General features: G+C 46.3%; 1 protein-coding gene across 1 annotated transcript in view; it reads right to left on the reverse strand.

Moving 5' to 3' along the window:
* The window catches only part of SND1 (staphylococcal nuclease and tudor domain containing 1), a gene marked incomplete in the record, with an annotated part of 3,811,866 nt that overhangs the window by 3,628,730 nt on the left and 168,682 nt on the right, over nucleotides 1-14,454 (reverse strand).

Raw genomic sequence — 14,454 nt, forward strand, 5'->3', positions numbered from 1 at the left:
GAAGGCTCCCTAAATTCTGAGTTTCCCCGCCGAGAGTGGCGTCTGTATCTGCAGTAGGAATGGGGACAGAGGAGCCTGCGACCTCGGGTACTGAGATCACCGGTAATGTAGTGTCATCGGTACTCAGGGGCTGCGTAGGCGCCTCGCTGAGAACCCGAGAACCGGTAGTCGGCCTAAGTGTGGTCTCAGTAGTCGGTGCGGACCTCGGATGTCGGTCCTTATCTTTGCGTCTTTTGCTCAAAACTGGAGTCGGAGTATCAGACGACATGATATAATTAAATTTTTTGCCAAAATAATGAAGGGTGAACTCCGCCCGGCGCTTAATAGTGCGCTTGTTGAATCTAGCGCAAAAACGTCAGGCCGAGACGTCGTGGTCTGGGCCTAAGCAAGGTGTACAGAAAGAATGGAAATCCTTATGTGGTATTTGCTTCCCACAAGTAATGCAATTATTAACTTTGTCTGACATCGGTCTGAGGCAAGAAAAGTTTCCCCAATGGGGTACTTAGCTTTCAAGTAGACTTCGGCTGAAATACTTTCGTAAATCTCAGGAGCTGGCCGACTGGCACTTGCGAACTGCTTCTGCTTCGGGCACCGCGCGGCAAGAAAGACTGAAGAAAATGGCGTCGGCTGCCTCTTTTGTACCCCTGCCGCACTGACATCAGGGAAGAAGGGACGACAACCGACGCCGGACCAAGACTTTGGAATTCGGCCGACCGAGGACCCGCCTGACGGCAGGATAACCCATCTGTAATGACTGCAGCTGTATGCACGATGAACATCAAGGAATAATTGTAACAAGGGGAATGAGAAAACAGGGGGATGGAGGGGAGGGAGGGAAACCAGGACCGCAACAGCGAATACACTTGAATATCTACATTCATGGTAAAAGTGTACACAACTGTACTATGTTCTTTGTGTTTCACTGTTGCAGTCATCACATTTGGGTAGATTCCCAAAGCTGAGGAAATGGGTGGAGGCAGTCAAGGAAGCTAGAGGCTGGCTAGGATGCCCTGCCCTGGATTTGGAGAAGAGAGGTGGGTGGCAATGCTTGGTAAAAGTGTGAACTGATGTCCAAGTGGCAGTCTCCAGAATGTCCCTGGTGAGGACTCCTCTGAGGAAAGGTGCAGAGATGGTGGCTGCGCTGGTGGAGTGTGTCCTGACCCCCCTGGGGGGAGGCTTACCATGCTGCTTTTATCAGAAATGGATGCAGTGTGCTATCCATTTGGAAATGGTTTGCTTGGAGATGGGTTTGCCTTCTGCCTCTGTAGCAAAGATAACCAGAAATTGATCACACTTTGAAGGATTTAGTTCTGTCCAGATAGAATCTGAGCTGTCTGTGCACATCTAGAGTGAATCCATTCCTCCTTGGTCTGGGGATTAGGAAAGAAAGTGGGCAAATGAATGGATTGGTTGAGAGACACACTGAACACCACCTTGGGTGTGAAGGATGGGTTAGTTCTGAGGGATACCCTGTCTGCATGGAAGATGAAGGGTTCCACAGCCATTAGTGCCTGCAGCTCAGAGACTCTTCTGGCTGATGTGATGGCCAAAAGGAAGGCTGTCTTCCAGGAGAGAAATTTTAGCTCTACAGAAGTTGTTGGCTCGAAAGGAGGCAGCGAGAGCTTTTCCAAGACAAAGTTAATGTTCCAAGCCGATGTTGGTGCCCTTCTGGGGGGGGGGGGGCTCAAGTTACTAGCCCCTCTGAGGAACTGTTTGATCAAAGGGTGAGAGAAAAGGGGCTGCTCAGGGGGAAAATAAGCATAAATAGCAGAGTCATGAATTTTATAGAGGAGAAAAAGATACTGTGTAGTAGGTCAGTGAAGCAATCCAAGATGAGAGGGATGGAGGGCTGTGCCGTATTGGCCCTCTTAGCCTGGGTCCAGGTGCAGAACCTTTTCCATTTATCTGCATAAGACTTTCTGGTGCTAGGGCATCTGGGCTCATGGATAACATCCAGTGCCTGTTTACCAAGTATGGCAGATTGGTTTGGGGTTAGGGAATAAGTCAAGCTGTCAAAGTGTCTGCAATTGGGGATGCACGAATTCCCCTTCCCTCTGGGTTAGGATGTTTGGAATCTGGGGAAGATGCCACGGAGGCAGCAGTGACAGGCTGTGCAGCAAGGGGTACCAGTGCTGTCTGGGCCAGTCTGGAGCTATAAGAATGGTCCTTTGTTTTTCCTCCCTTACTTTGAGCAGTACCCTGGGGATGAGAGGAAGGGGAGGAAAGGCATAGACAGAGGTTGACCCAGGGGAAGGACAGGGCATCCACTTTCCAAGCCATGTAGTTATGCTCACTGGTGCAGAATTTGCTGAACTGATTGCTGGTGTGGGAGGCAGAGGTCAACCTTCAGAGTTTCCCATTTCTGAGTTATTAGGGTGAAGGTGCTTCTGTTGAGCTGCCACTCGTGTGGGTCCAGAAGGTTTCTGCTTAATTGGTCTGCCAGGGAGTTGAGGGAGCCTGGTAGGTATTGTGCTAACAGGTGTAGTTGCATGGTAGAGGCTGTGAGCCAAAGGGTCATGGCTAGCCTGCATAGAGGGTAGGAGCGTGTCCCTCTCCTGCTTGTAGAGGGCAGGAGCGAGTCCCTCCCCTGCTTGTTGATGTACCACATCACAGTCGTTTTGTCTATTTTGATCAGGAGAACCCTTGGAGAGAGAATGGGTTTGAAAGCTATCAAGGCGTGTTGCACAGCCATCATCTTTTTGAATGATGTGAAGGGGGATTTGCTGTGGGCTCCATTGGCCGTGAATGCACCTGCCATCCAGGTGCGCACCCCATAGTCTGATGAGTCCGTGGTGAGGGTCTGGGCATCAGGGTGTGGGGAAAATGGCAGTCCATTGTTGTGGGAGCATGCTGTTGCCCACCAAAGAAATTCCTTTGAGGCAAGGAATTATAGGTAGAAGAGTTTCCAGGTCTTAAGAGTGTTGACACCAAAGGCTCTTTAGGTACCACTGAAGTTTCCCCATATGCAGTCTGGCATATGGAATGAGAGTATGCAAGATGCCATAAACCCCAAAGCGTGCAGGATTTTCCTTGCAGAAAGTTGGGGCCTTATGGCCAGTTGAGAGAAGTAGGCTGACAGGAAAATTTACTTCTCCGGTGTAAGGTATGCCCGTCTGGGATGCGGTGTCCAGACTTGCTCCCAGGTACATTATCCTTTGGGTGGGCACCTGTTTTGATTCCCTTTGTTGACTGTGTATCCTAGGGAGGTTTGCAGGTTCTTTACAAAGGCCATGTGCTTGAGCAGCTTTTCCTGGCTGTCTGCCCAAATAAGGCAGTTATCTAAGTAGGGGTAAATTTGAATATTTCTTTGTCTGCAAAATGCAATGGCTGGAGCCAGGCATTTTGTGAAAACTCTGGGAGCAGTAGATCAGCCAAAGGGAAGCGCAGAGAACTGAAAGCATTGAGATCCTGCCCTGAAGGAGATTTTCTGCAAGATTCCCTGATCAGGATGCGGAGGTAGGCCTCTTAGATCCAGGGCGACTAGCCAGGCATCCTTGGACAGCATGGGTAGCAGCTGTTGCAGGGTGAACATTTTGAATTTTGGGATCTCCAGGAAGGTGTTTAGAATGGACAGATCAAGGATGGGGTGCCAGGTGCCCTCTTTTCTGGGCACCAGAAAAAGTCTGGAGTAGAATCCTTGGCCTATCTGTTCTGCAGGAACGTGCTCCACTGCTCTCCAAGAGAGCAGGGAATGGATTTGCTTTTGAGCCTCTGCCCACTGATTTGCTGGTAGATCTGGGAACACTTGTGGGGTTGGAAGGGTGTGGAACAGTAATTTGTATCCCTGAGACAATGCTCAGAACCCATTCATTAGTCCTTGGTAATAGTGGCCCAGGTGCTTGAGTGAAAAAGAGTTTTCCTCCTAGGGGCAAGTGATGGTGGGCAGAGGGGAGGTCAGGAGGAGGAGAGTCATTGTGAGTTCCTACCATAAGGTGGTGATTTAGAACTTCCTGGTTTTGAAGTGGAGGTAGTCTACTGCTTAGATCTCTGCATTCTCTGAGGCTGCTGTCTGGGGGGGGGGTATGCTTCCATAGGGCCTAGGCTGGGCCTGCTAAGTTGAAGCAGGAAAGGACCAGTGCTTGGAGGGACAATGCCTGCTGAACCTAGGGGGCTAGACCTGTAAGAAATCTAACTTAGCATAGATTTTGCTTTTTCTTTCATCTTTAAGACCTCTTCTGCCTTGGTGCTAAATAAGTTAACTTTGTGCAAGGGGGCATCCAAAAATTTAGATTTGACATGGTCTGGCAGGGGTTGTTCCTTAAGCAATGCATGTCTTCTGACAGATCCAGTGACTGCTGCTCTGCAAGAAGCTTCTAGGGCATCAAAACCATAGTGCAAAGTGTGTTTAGTTACTTGCAGAATGCAACAAGTCTTAAATCCTTAGATTCTGCCCAAGCAGGAAAGGAAGACATTTTTTATTTAAGGAGTTCCAAGGTATGTTGCTGATATTTAAGCATATGGAACTGACAATTTAGTGCCCTGACAGCAAGAGTAGCTGAGGTGTATACTTTTTACCCCATCTGTCCAATGCTCGGGAATCCCTGCCTGGGGGGGGGGGGTGAGATTCTTAGCAGAGGTTGCTTTAATCCCTTTAGGGTCTTGAGAAATGACCTCAGGGTCAGCTGTAGGATTTTTAAAAAGTTATTTGTGTGAGTCAGGGACTCTGTAGTACCGGTCTGGTTTTCTGGGGCAGGATGTAGGGCATCAGGAGTCAAGCTGGATTCAAGGAAAACATCATCCACCACATCCAGGATTGGGGGGATGGCCAAGAGTGTGTTGCGGAAGGTCTAGGAATTCCCTGAGTCTCTTTTTAGATTGTGGGTAGTCCTGACTCTCCCAATGGAAATGCTCCCATAAAGTACACAAGGTTTCCCAAAGGAAAAATCCTCTGGGGGAGAGACTGAAGGAATGGATTCCTCTGCATCAGAATCCTCATAAGTGGAGAGGGGTTGCATGTCTTCATAGTCAGATGCATCAGATTCATCTGACTCTTGTTCAGACAAAACAACTGGTGACAGTTCTTTCTTTTTGTGGGGGTAGCTTGGCTTACCCTGAGCAGCATAATAAGGTCTTCAGCCATTTTAAGCATTTGAGACTGAGGCAAGGTAGCAGGTGCCTGAGAGTGGGTTGTTTGTTTCTTGGGTGTGGTTTGAACCCTAGGCCTAAGGAAAGTACAGTTGTGTACACTTACCATAAATGTAGATGTTAGAGTGTATTCACTGTTGCAGTCATTACATTTGGGTCATCTGCTTGCAGGTAGCCCTCAGGTCGGCCTCATTAGCAAAGTCTTGGGTCCTGCATCGGTTGCAGTCTCATCTTCCATGATGTCAGGTAGTCAGAGGTAAAAAGCATGCAGCCGATGCCATTACATCAGTCTTTCTTGCCGTGCGGTGCCCGAAGCAGAAGCAGTGTGCAAGTGCCGGTTGGCAGACTCCGGAAATTTTCATTTGAGTTTCAGAACCAAAGTCTTCAAAAAAGCCCGTTGGGGATCCATTTTCTTGCTCTAAATCGATGTCAGTAAAAGTTAACAATTGTGTTACTTGTGGAAAGCAAATACCTCAGATTTTTATTCATACTGCATTCCTTACTTAGGCCCAGACCACTACGTCCTTCACTGTCAGTTTTGTGCCTTATTCAATCCTCAAACTATTCGTCTGTTCATTTTCGCATCAAACTATTTCGGTACTCTGTTCAATTATCCAGAAATGGCTTCGGTAAGCCGCCATCCAAAGCCATATCAAAATTAGAGGACTGTAAACGAAAATATCTGGCTACAATAAGGGCCCCGACAACGGATAGTTCTGGTGTTAAAGCACAGAAGTGACAACAAGGGACATCGTGGTCTGGGCCTAGACAAGTGACGCACTAAGAGTGTAAGTCTCGGTGTGGTATTTGCTTTCTACAGACGAAACAATTAACTTCTTCTGACATTGGTTAGTGCAAGAAAAAAGGATTCCCAACAGGGTACTTCGCTTTAGAAGACTTCAACTTCAATCAGGAAATGAACACTCAGGTAGCGGCCGAGCGGCACTCATGTGAACTGTTTCTGCTTCGGGGTCCATGGCATGAAAGACTGATGAAATGGCGCTGGCTGCCTTACTTTATACCACTGATGACCTGATGTCAGTCCTCAAGTGACAGCAACCGACACAGAAATACTAAGTTTCTGGTATTCGGGCCGGCCAAGGGCTACCCTGGCAGGGATAACCCAAATGTGATGACTGCAACAGTGAAACACGAAGAACATCTACTAAGTCCAGGGAATGGGAATGCTGAAGCCAAATTGACTTTAGAAATCACCAAAGTTTGATATTAGAAGTAGTGAATACAGTAATAGAGATAAAACTTGAATTGATATCTTTAGAAAAGGGTAGGAACAAACTACATAGGAAAACATGGGAATTGTGGGATCAATACATACAGGGGAGTAATAAGGTTTAAAAGAAGGCAGGACTTAATGATCTATGTAATGTTTGACTGAAAAAGATTGTACATCACTTATAATTTACCCAATGTTTGTAACTGGAGTGTCAGTATGGTTTGCAATGTAAAATGCTTGCAACTAGGATTGTGTCATGTGGTTTGTTTTCATTTATATAAATGATTGATTGCTGATGTCATAAGTGACTGTTTAATAAAGATGTTTCTTGTTTAAAAAAAAGAGGCATAAATTTAATAATTTATGTAATCTTGCCTAGGTTATAAGATGTATAGCAATATGTGAAGTAGGTTTGTTAATATTAATTTAATACAGTTTGATTACTTTTGTATAAAATGTAAATTTGTCTGTCACAAGTGATAACTCAATAAAAGGTATTAAACACTGAAGTTTTCTCACATGTAGTCTGGCAAATGGGAGCACAGTAATGGTGGAGACCATAAAACAGTTCTCAAACTTCACGACAAGGCCAGAGGAAGAAAGGACTGAAAGAAAGCAATGAAAATCAAGGCCTTGGTAGGAGACGGATGCCAGCAGTGGAATAGTCTGGATCCTGCACCCCAGAAATACATGATCCTATGAAAGAGTCAGAAAAGACTTGGAAATTTATGGTAAACCCCAGGCTTTGCAAAAGAAAAATTGCAAAGTGAAGATGTTGCAGTAGAATCTCTGGAGAGGATGCCTGAACCAGGAGATTGAGTAGAGAAAGACTTGCATCCCCATAAGCCTACAAAAAGCAATCACAGGATTAAGGCATTTGGTGAATAGCCTTGATGCAGCAGGGCAAAGCAGAGAACTGAAAATGCCAGGAAGCAACAATGAAACAAAAACTTACTGAAAAGGGGATGAACAGGGATGTGAAGTTAAGCAGCCTTGAGGTCCAGATACTAGAAAAGCCTGAGGAAGCAGAGGGAACAAAGTATGAAGGGACATCTCAAAGGAAGGGACCTTGAGAAAGATGTTTAAGTGAGAGAAATCTAGAATGGGTCTCCTAATGCCCTATTTCCTAGGAACCAAAAACATTCTGGAATAAAACCACTTCCCCCTTTGGGAAATTGGAACACCCTGAATAGTACTCAGAGTCAAAAGATCCTGAAGCACACCTGGAAAGAAAGCCAACTGTTCCCCCTTTCAGGGGAATTCCTCAGCCCCCTCAGGAAGACATTTCCAGACCATGTAATAATCTAGGCAGATACTAGAAAGGAATGATGAGCAATCTTTAAACTGGAAGGGAAAGATGAATGCGGCTGAGAATAGGATAGTCTGACAGCAACTGGTTTGTCAGGAAATGGAGATGTCTGCGTTACAGGAGTCTGGGTAGCTTTAGCTTCGTCAAAAGCAGCAGCTCTGGAAAACACATCTGGATTGGAATTGATTACAATGCCCTGGACCAGCTCATTCTTACCCCCACTAGAGATAGCAACATCCTTGACCTGGTCATTACTAACATGGGTGACCGATGCTCTACACTAACAGTCAACTCCTCCCTGGTTTGATCAAACCACAAACTAATCTTGTAAATCCACACCCCCCCCCACCACAAAGGTAACCACCATGAAAAACTTCTCCAAAGCTAATTTTGGGCTACTAAAAATGGAGGTGGCCAACTTCACGGCACCCATGCAAATGGAAAATAGTTGTAGGAGTGCCTAATCATACACCAATGCACTGTACGAACACTACACAAATGCATGGATCTTGCCATACCCAACAGAACCAAGACGCTCTCCTCCAAAAAGGGAACCCAATCTGGTGGTCCCCTGCCATAAACAAACTCTACAACAGGAGGAGGAGGGAACTGATGTGGAATAAGGTGAAATCCCAAGACTAGAAACAATTTCTTATCAGCTTCAACAAAAAGTTGAGATCCCTCATCAAATCACCTAAAGTTAGCTATGAGCACAGAACTGCAGCAGATAGTAGAGAACCACAAGGCCTTCTATACTTGTGTAAAGAATCTCCACAGCAATACCCAGATTTGCTCTGAGCTACTGCACAATGGTACCTCCTATACCAGAGCCAACAGATATTGCCAATATACTGGCAGACCGATTCATTGCCAGCTTTATCCCCCCCCCCCCAAAGGCCAGACACCCAGTCTTACTGTTGCACAGGTTAAAACACTGTCCAAGGCCAAGAATACAGCTTCTATGGGACCGGACAATATCCCCGGCTGTGTTCTACACAACTACAGAGTGAACTGGCACCTCACCTGTGTGCCCTGTTCAATCACAGCCTTACCGCAAGCTTTGTCCCTACCAAATGGCACACTGCTACAGTCATCCCTTTCCACAAAGGAGGGGCGACTACATACCCTGGGAACTATCGTCCCATTAGCCTGACAAGTCTGATATGCAAATGCATCATGGACCTAATAAACAAGGATATAGGGAATAATACAGTTTTGTACCTACCATAAATGTAGATGTCCGAACTGGATAGCATCTGCAGTCATAACAACTGGGTTGTCCTGTCGTCAGGCAGCCCTTCGGTCGGCCGGATTCCAAAGTCCGGGTCTGGCTTCGGCTGATGTCGCACTTCACCAGACGTCATCTCTGCTGGTCTTCGGGTATAAAGGCATCAGCCGACGCCATTTTCTTCAGTGTTTCTTGCCCCAGATGCCAGGTGCCCTCTTGGAAGGCTAAATTTTGGGTAAAAATGCCAATGTTTCCCAAAGGATAGAAGGCAAACACAAAAAATAAGCATGTATGTACATATATACAAACAAATACACCATAAGAGACTCCCCCCCACCAGCTAGCTATTAGGAGGGTAAATACCCTAGGAGTATCACAGAGGGGAAGGAGGGAGGGTAATCCTGACTGCAGATGCTATCCAGTTCGGACATCTACATTTATGGTAGGTACAAAACTGTACTATGTCCTTCATGGATGCATCTGCAGTCATAACTGGGTAGAGTACCATAGCCAACTAGGGGAGGAGGAAGAATAGATTATGGTGTGGTTAGGATCCCTTGCAGTACAGCAGTGGCAAACCCTGCTCGGGATCTGGAATACAGAGGTAAATTATAATGCTTGGCAAATGTATGCACGGAGGTCCAAGTAGCCGCCTCAATAATGTCCTTGGTTGCCACTCCTCGTAAGAAGGCTGTGGTAGTGGCTGTTGCTCTTGTAGAATGAGGTCGTATGTTCTGTGGAATTGGTTTTCCATGGAAGGAGTAACAGAATCGTATGCAATTTCCTATCCATTTGGAGATTGTCTGCTTGGAAATTGCTTTTCCTTCCCTTCCTGTTGCATAGGCTACAAAAGCTGGTCAGTTTTCTGTTACTTTTTGTTCTGTCCAGGTAGTAGCGTAGCTGTCTGTGTACATCCAAGGTATGCAGCGTTCTTTCCCCTCTGTTTTGTGGGTTGGGGAAGAAGGTAGGTAGGTGGATTGCCTGGTTTAAGGACACTCTGGATACCACCTTAGGCATGAATGTAGGATTAGTCCTCATGGACACTCTGTCTTGGTGGAAGATTAGGAAGGGTTGTACTGCCATTAGGGCCTGAAGTTCAGAAACCCTCCTTGCTGAGGTTATTGCCAGTAGGAAAGCAGTTTTCCATGAAAGATGCTGTAGGTCTGCTGTTGCTGCTGGTTCAAAAGGTGAGTGTCAACTTTTCTAGCACAAAGTTCAAATCCCAAGCTGGCAGTGGTGGTTTCCTAGGAGGTTTTACATTCTTGATCCCTCTGAGGAACTGCCTGAGTAGAGGATGCGAGAAGACAGGTGGATCAAAGCTGTATTCTGCTGAAATAGCTGATGCATGTATCTTGATGGAGGAATAGGACAGGCCTGTATGTAGAAGCTCTGCCAAGTACTCCAGAATGTTAGCCATATCTATATTCGACACATCCTTCCCTCTTTCAGCACTCCAAATGACAAACCTTTTCCATTTCCCTGCATAGTTCCTTCTTGTTGAAGGTCTGCGAGCTTCAAGGATAATGTCTTTAACCCTTTGGGAGAGATATGGAATAGTTGCTGCTATGTGATGTGCCATGCAGTCAGTTGCAACGTTTTTAGGTTTGGATGCATGATGCTGTAGTTGTTCTGAGTTAACATCAAAGGCATCAGGGGTATTGACCACATTTTGTCCCGAGACATGCTCCTCAGCAATGGGTACCAGTGTTGTCTTGGCCAGTTTGGAGCTATCAGGATTATCCTTGGACGTTCCTCCTTGATTTTTAGTAATACCTTGTGTATCAAGGGAAGAGGTGGGAATGCATATGCTGTCAGGCCTTTCCAGCTGAAGGAGAGCGAATCCACTTTCGATGCAAGTGGATGGAATGTCCTTGTGCAGAATTTTTTGAGCTGGTGGTTGAGAGGGGAAGCGAATAGATCTATCTGTGGCACTCCCCATTTCTTTGTGATGGTCTTGAAGATGTCCGGGTGTAGCATCCATTCGTGAGCATCCGAGGTGGTTCTGCTTAACATGTCTGCTAGAGTGTTCTCCTTTCCCGGTACAAACATTGCCTGTAACTGGATGTTGTAGCAGAGTGCCAGGTTCCAAAGGTCCAAAGTCATTCTGCATAGGGGGTATGAATGAGTGCCTCCCTGTTTGTTGATGTACCACATGGCTGTGGTGTTGTCTGTCCTTATCATCAAATGGCCTTCTTTGAGAAATGGCCTGAATTTTTGGATTGCCAGTTTTACTGCCAGCATTTCTTTTAGGTTGATGTGCAGGCGAAGCTGGTCCTGCGTCCACAATCCTTGCACGCATTTGTCCAGCATGTGAGCCCCCCATCCTAGGTCTGAGGCGTCTGTTGTGATGGTTTGGCTTGCTTGATATTTGTGGAAGGGTAAGCCTGGGTTTGACTGGCATGCTTGAGCCCACCATAGGAACTCCTGTTTTAGGCATGGAATTAGTGGAATTTCTGCTTCTAGGCTGTGCCTGTGTTGGGACCATAAATTCTTTAGGTACCACTGTAGTTTTCTCATGTGCAGTCTGGCATGTGGAACCAAGATTATGCATGATGCCATGAAGCCCAAGGCCTGCAGAACTTTTCTTGCTGTTAGCTTGCTGTGGTTTGTTAGTGCCAAGAAGTAAAGAGGGAGATCTTTTGTTTTTCTGCAGTTAGGAATGCCATTTGTTTTACTGTGTCCAATTCAGCCCAAGAATGTCCTTGTTTGGGATGGAATCAGCCTTGACTTTTGCAAATTGACTGTGTATCCCAGTGCTTGTAGCAAGTAAATGACCCTTTGTAAATCTGTTGTCAGCTTGCTTTTGTTGTCCCCTTGTAGCAGGCAGTCGTCCAGGTATGGTAAATTTGGATTCCCTGTAGTCTGCAGTGGGCGATTACTGATGCCAGGCATTTTGTGAATACTCTGGGCGCAGTAGATAAGCCAAAGGGCAATGCTGAGAATTGATAGTGCTCTGATCCTGCAAGAAATCTGAGGTATCTTCTGCAAATTGGTCGAATGGGGACGTGCAGGTATGCCTCCTTGAGATCTAGAGTTACCAGCCAACACTCCTTGCCCAGCATGGGAAGAAGTTGCTGTAGGGTCAGCATTTTGAATTTTGGGACAATGATGTATGTGTTTAAGGTGGACAGATCGAGAATAGGTCTCCAGACTATTCCTAGTTCCAAGAAAGGAAAAAAGTTGGAGTAGAATCCTTTGCCTTGTTCTGATATTGGTACTCTTTCCACAGCTCTCATCTTTGTTAATTGCATTATCTGCTGTAGAGCTTCTGTTTTTTGATTTGGAGGTAGGTTTGGCATTCCTCTTTTGACTGGTAGAGTGTGGAAGTGGAACCGGTAACCTTGGTCTATGGTTTGCAAAATCCACTTGTCTTTTGTGATACAGTGCCAGTTCTTGGAAAATAAGGTTAATTTTCCGCCTAAGGGTGCTGCTATTTGTTCCCTGGTAGGTGGAGTTAGAATCAAGTCACTGTGATTGCCCTGTTGTAGTGGCAGTGGCTGTGCCTGTGGCTCTGTTATTACCTTGCCACTGTCGTCCTCTGTAGGCACCCCCTCTGGATTGATTTCTGCCTCTGGAACGTCTATTCCTGCCCCTTTGGGATCTTGTGGAGTCAGGAAAGGACCAATTTTTGGCAGGCCAGTTCCTGCTGAACCTTGGGGGCTGAACCTGCAAGAAATCTTTAACCGTTTGTACAGATTTTGCCTTTTCTTCCATTTTCTTCATTACCTGCTGGGCAGGTGTACCAAACAAACTGGTCTTATCCATAGGAGCATCTAATAACTTAGCTTTAACATGATCCGGTAAAACTTGTTCCTTCAGCCATGCATGTCTTCTTATCACTGTGCCAGTCATGGCTGATCTAAATGAAGCCTCCAGTGCATCATAGCCACATTTTAAGGAATGGTTACTAACCTGTTGTATGTTATTTACCATTTCTAATAGATTTTTCTTATCTATAGAGTCATCAGAGGATAGCTTTTTAGTTAACTGATCAAGCATAAACTCTTGGTATTGTATCATGTGAAACTGACAGTTTAAAGCTCTAGCTGAGAGAGTAGCAGAGGTGTAAACCTTTTTGCCCCATCTGTCTAAAGACCTGGCTTCCCTTTCAGAAGGAATAGGGTTTTTTGCTGTGGTCGAGGCTACTGCCTTAGGGCCCTGGGATATAGTTTCGGGGTCTGCAAGTGGGGCCTTGTATAGGTGATGAGTGTCTGGCACCCTATAAAATCTATCTGGTTTGGCAGGTGCTGGAGGTAAAGAATCTGGTGCAGTGCAAACATCATTAAATGCATCGTCCACAACAGAGAGGACAGGAGGTATAGCTAAGGGCCTGTGTTGTGGTAGGTGCAGAAAAGTCCTAAGTCTTTTTCTGGAGTCTGAAAAATCCTGTTCCTGCCATTGGAATTGTTCTCTCATGGCATGTAAGGTTTCCCCAAAAGAGAATTCTTCTGGTGGAGAAGCAGCTGGAATGGATTCTTCAGCATCTGAGTCCTCAAAATTGGAGAAAGGAGCCTCTGGCTGGTCTGTAATATCTGAGTCTTCCACAGAATCATCAGAGGACACAGGCTCGAGGGGCTCTGCTCTAGGTCTCTTTTCTGGGGGCTGAGAGGCCCTGTCTGGGTGTGATTGAGATCCCCTAATTAAGGATATTAAATCTTCGGCCAGAGTAAGCATTTGTGAACTAGAAGTGGGCCTGGTTGAGGGGGGTTTAACAGGCACTGACTTAGTAGATTTGGCTGCTTTAGCCCTGGCAAAGGCCTTAATAGACATGGCTGCAGGAGGCCTAGCAGCACCACGTGCTGGGGTAGAGACATCCAAAGGGATGGTGTCTGATAAGTCACTAGTAACCACTGTAGTAGGTAAAATTTCTGAGGCCGATTCAAGTAAAGTAACGGAACCTCAGTAGTAGTCATTGATTCGGCTGTACCTGATCAGTTTTCTCGGTTTCGGCGAAACCGAGACACTCGCGGTTTGCTTAACCATGGTTTCGGCGAAACCGCGGACCGCGAGTGTCGGTCTTTTCTTTGCGTTTTTAACAATTTGGGTAGTCGGAGGATCCGGCGGCATAATGTACGCAAAATCAGAGCCGAAAAACTGTTCAGCAAACTCCGACCGGCGTCTAAGCGTTCGTCGGTTGAAAGAAGCACAGGCGAACAGGCTGCTACGTCGTGGTCTGGGCCTAAACAAGGCAAACAGTAAGAGTGGAAATCTTTATGAGGTATTTGTTTCCCACAAGTTAAACAGTTATTGACTTTTTCTGACATCGGCTGAGGCAAGAAAGAGTCCCCAACGGGTACTTAGCTTTTAGAAGTCTTCGAAGGAGTATTCGGTAGTAGTAATCTCTGGATCTGACCGACCGGCACTTGCGAACAGCTTCTGCTTCGGGCGCCACGCGGCAAGAAAGACTGAAGAAAATGGCGTCGGCTGATGCCTTTATACCCGAAGACCAGCAGAGATGACGTCGGGTGAAGTGCGACATCAGCGAAGCGGACCGGACTTTGGAATCCGGCCGACCGAAGGGCTGCCTGACGACAGGACAACCCAGTTGTTATGACTGCAGATGCATCCATGAAGGACATCTTCAAACTCTGGATCCCA

This window comes from Protopterus annectens, chromosome 11.part0 (assembly GCF_019279795.1).
Source record: "Protopterus annectens isolate FY-2018-M chromosome 11.part0, PAN1.0, whole genome shotgun sequence".
Classification (NCBI taxonomy): Eukaryota; Metazoa; Chordata; order Ceratodontiformes; family Protopteridae; genus Protopterus; species Protopterus annectens.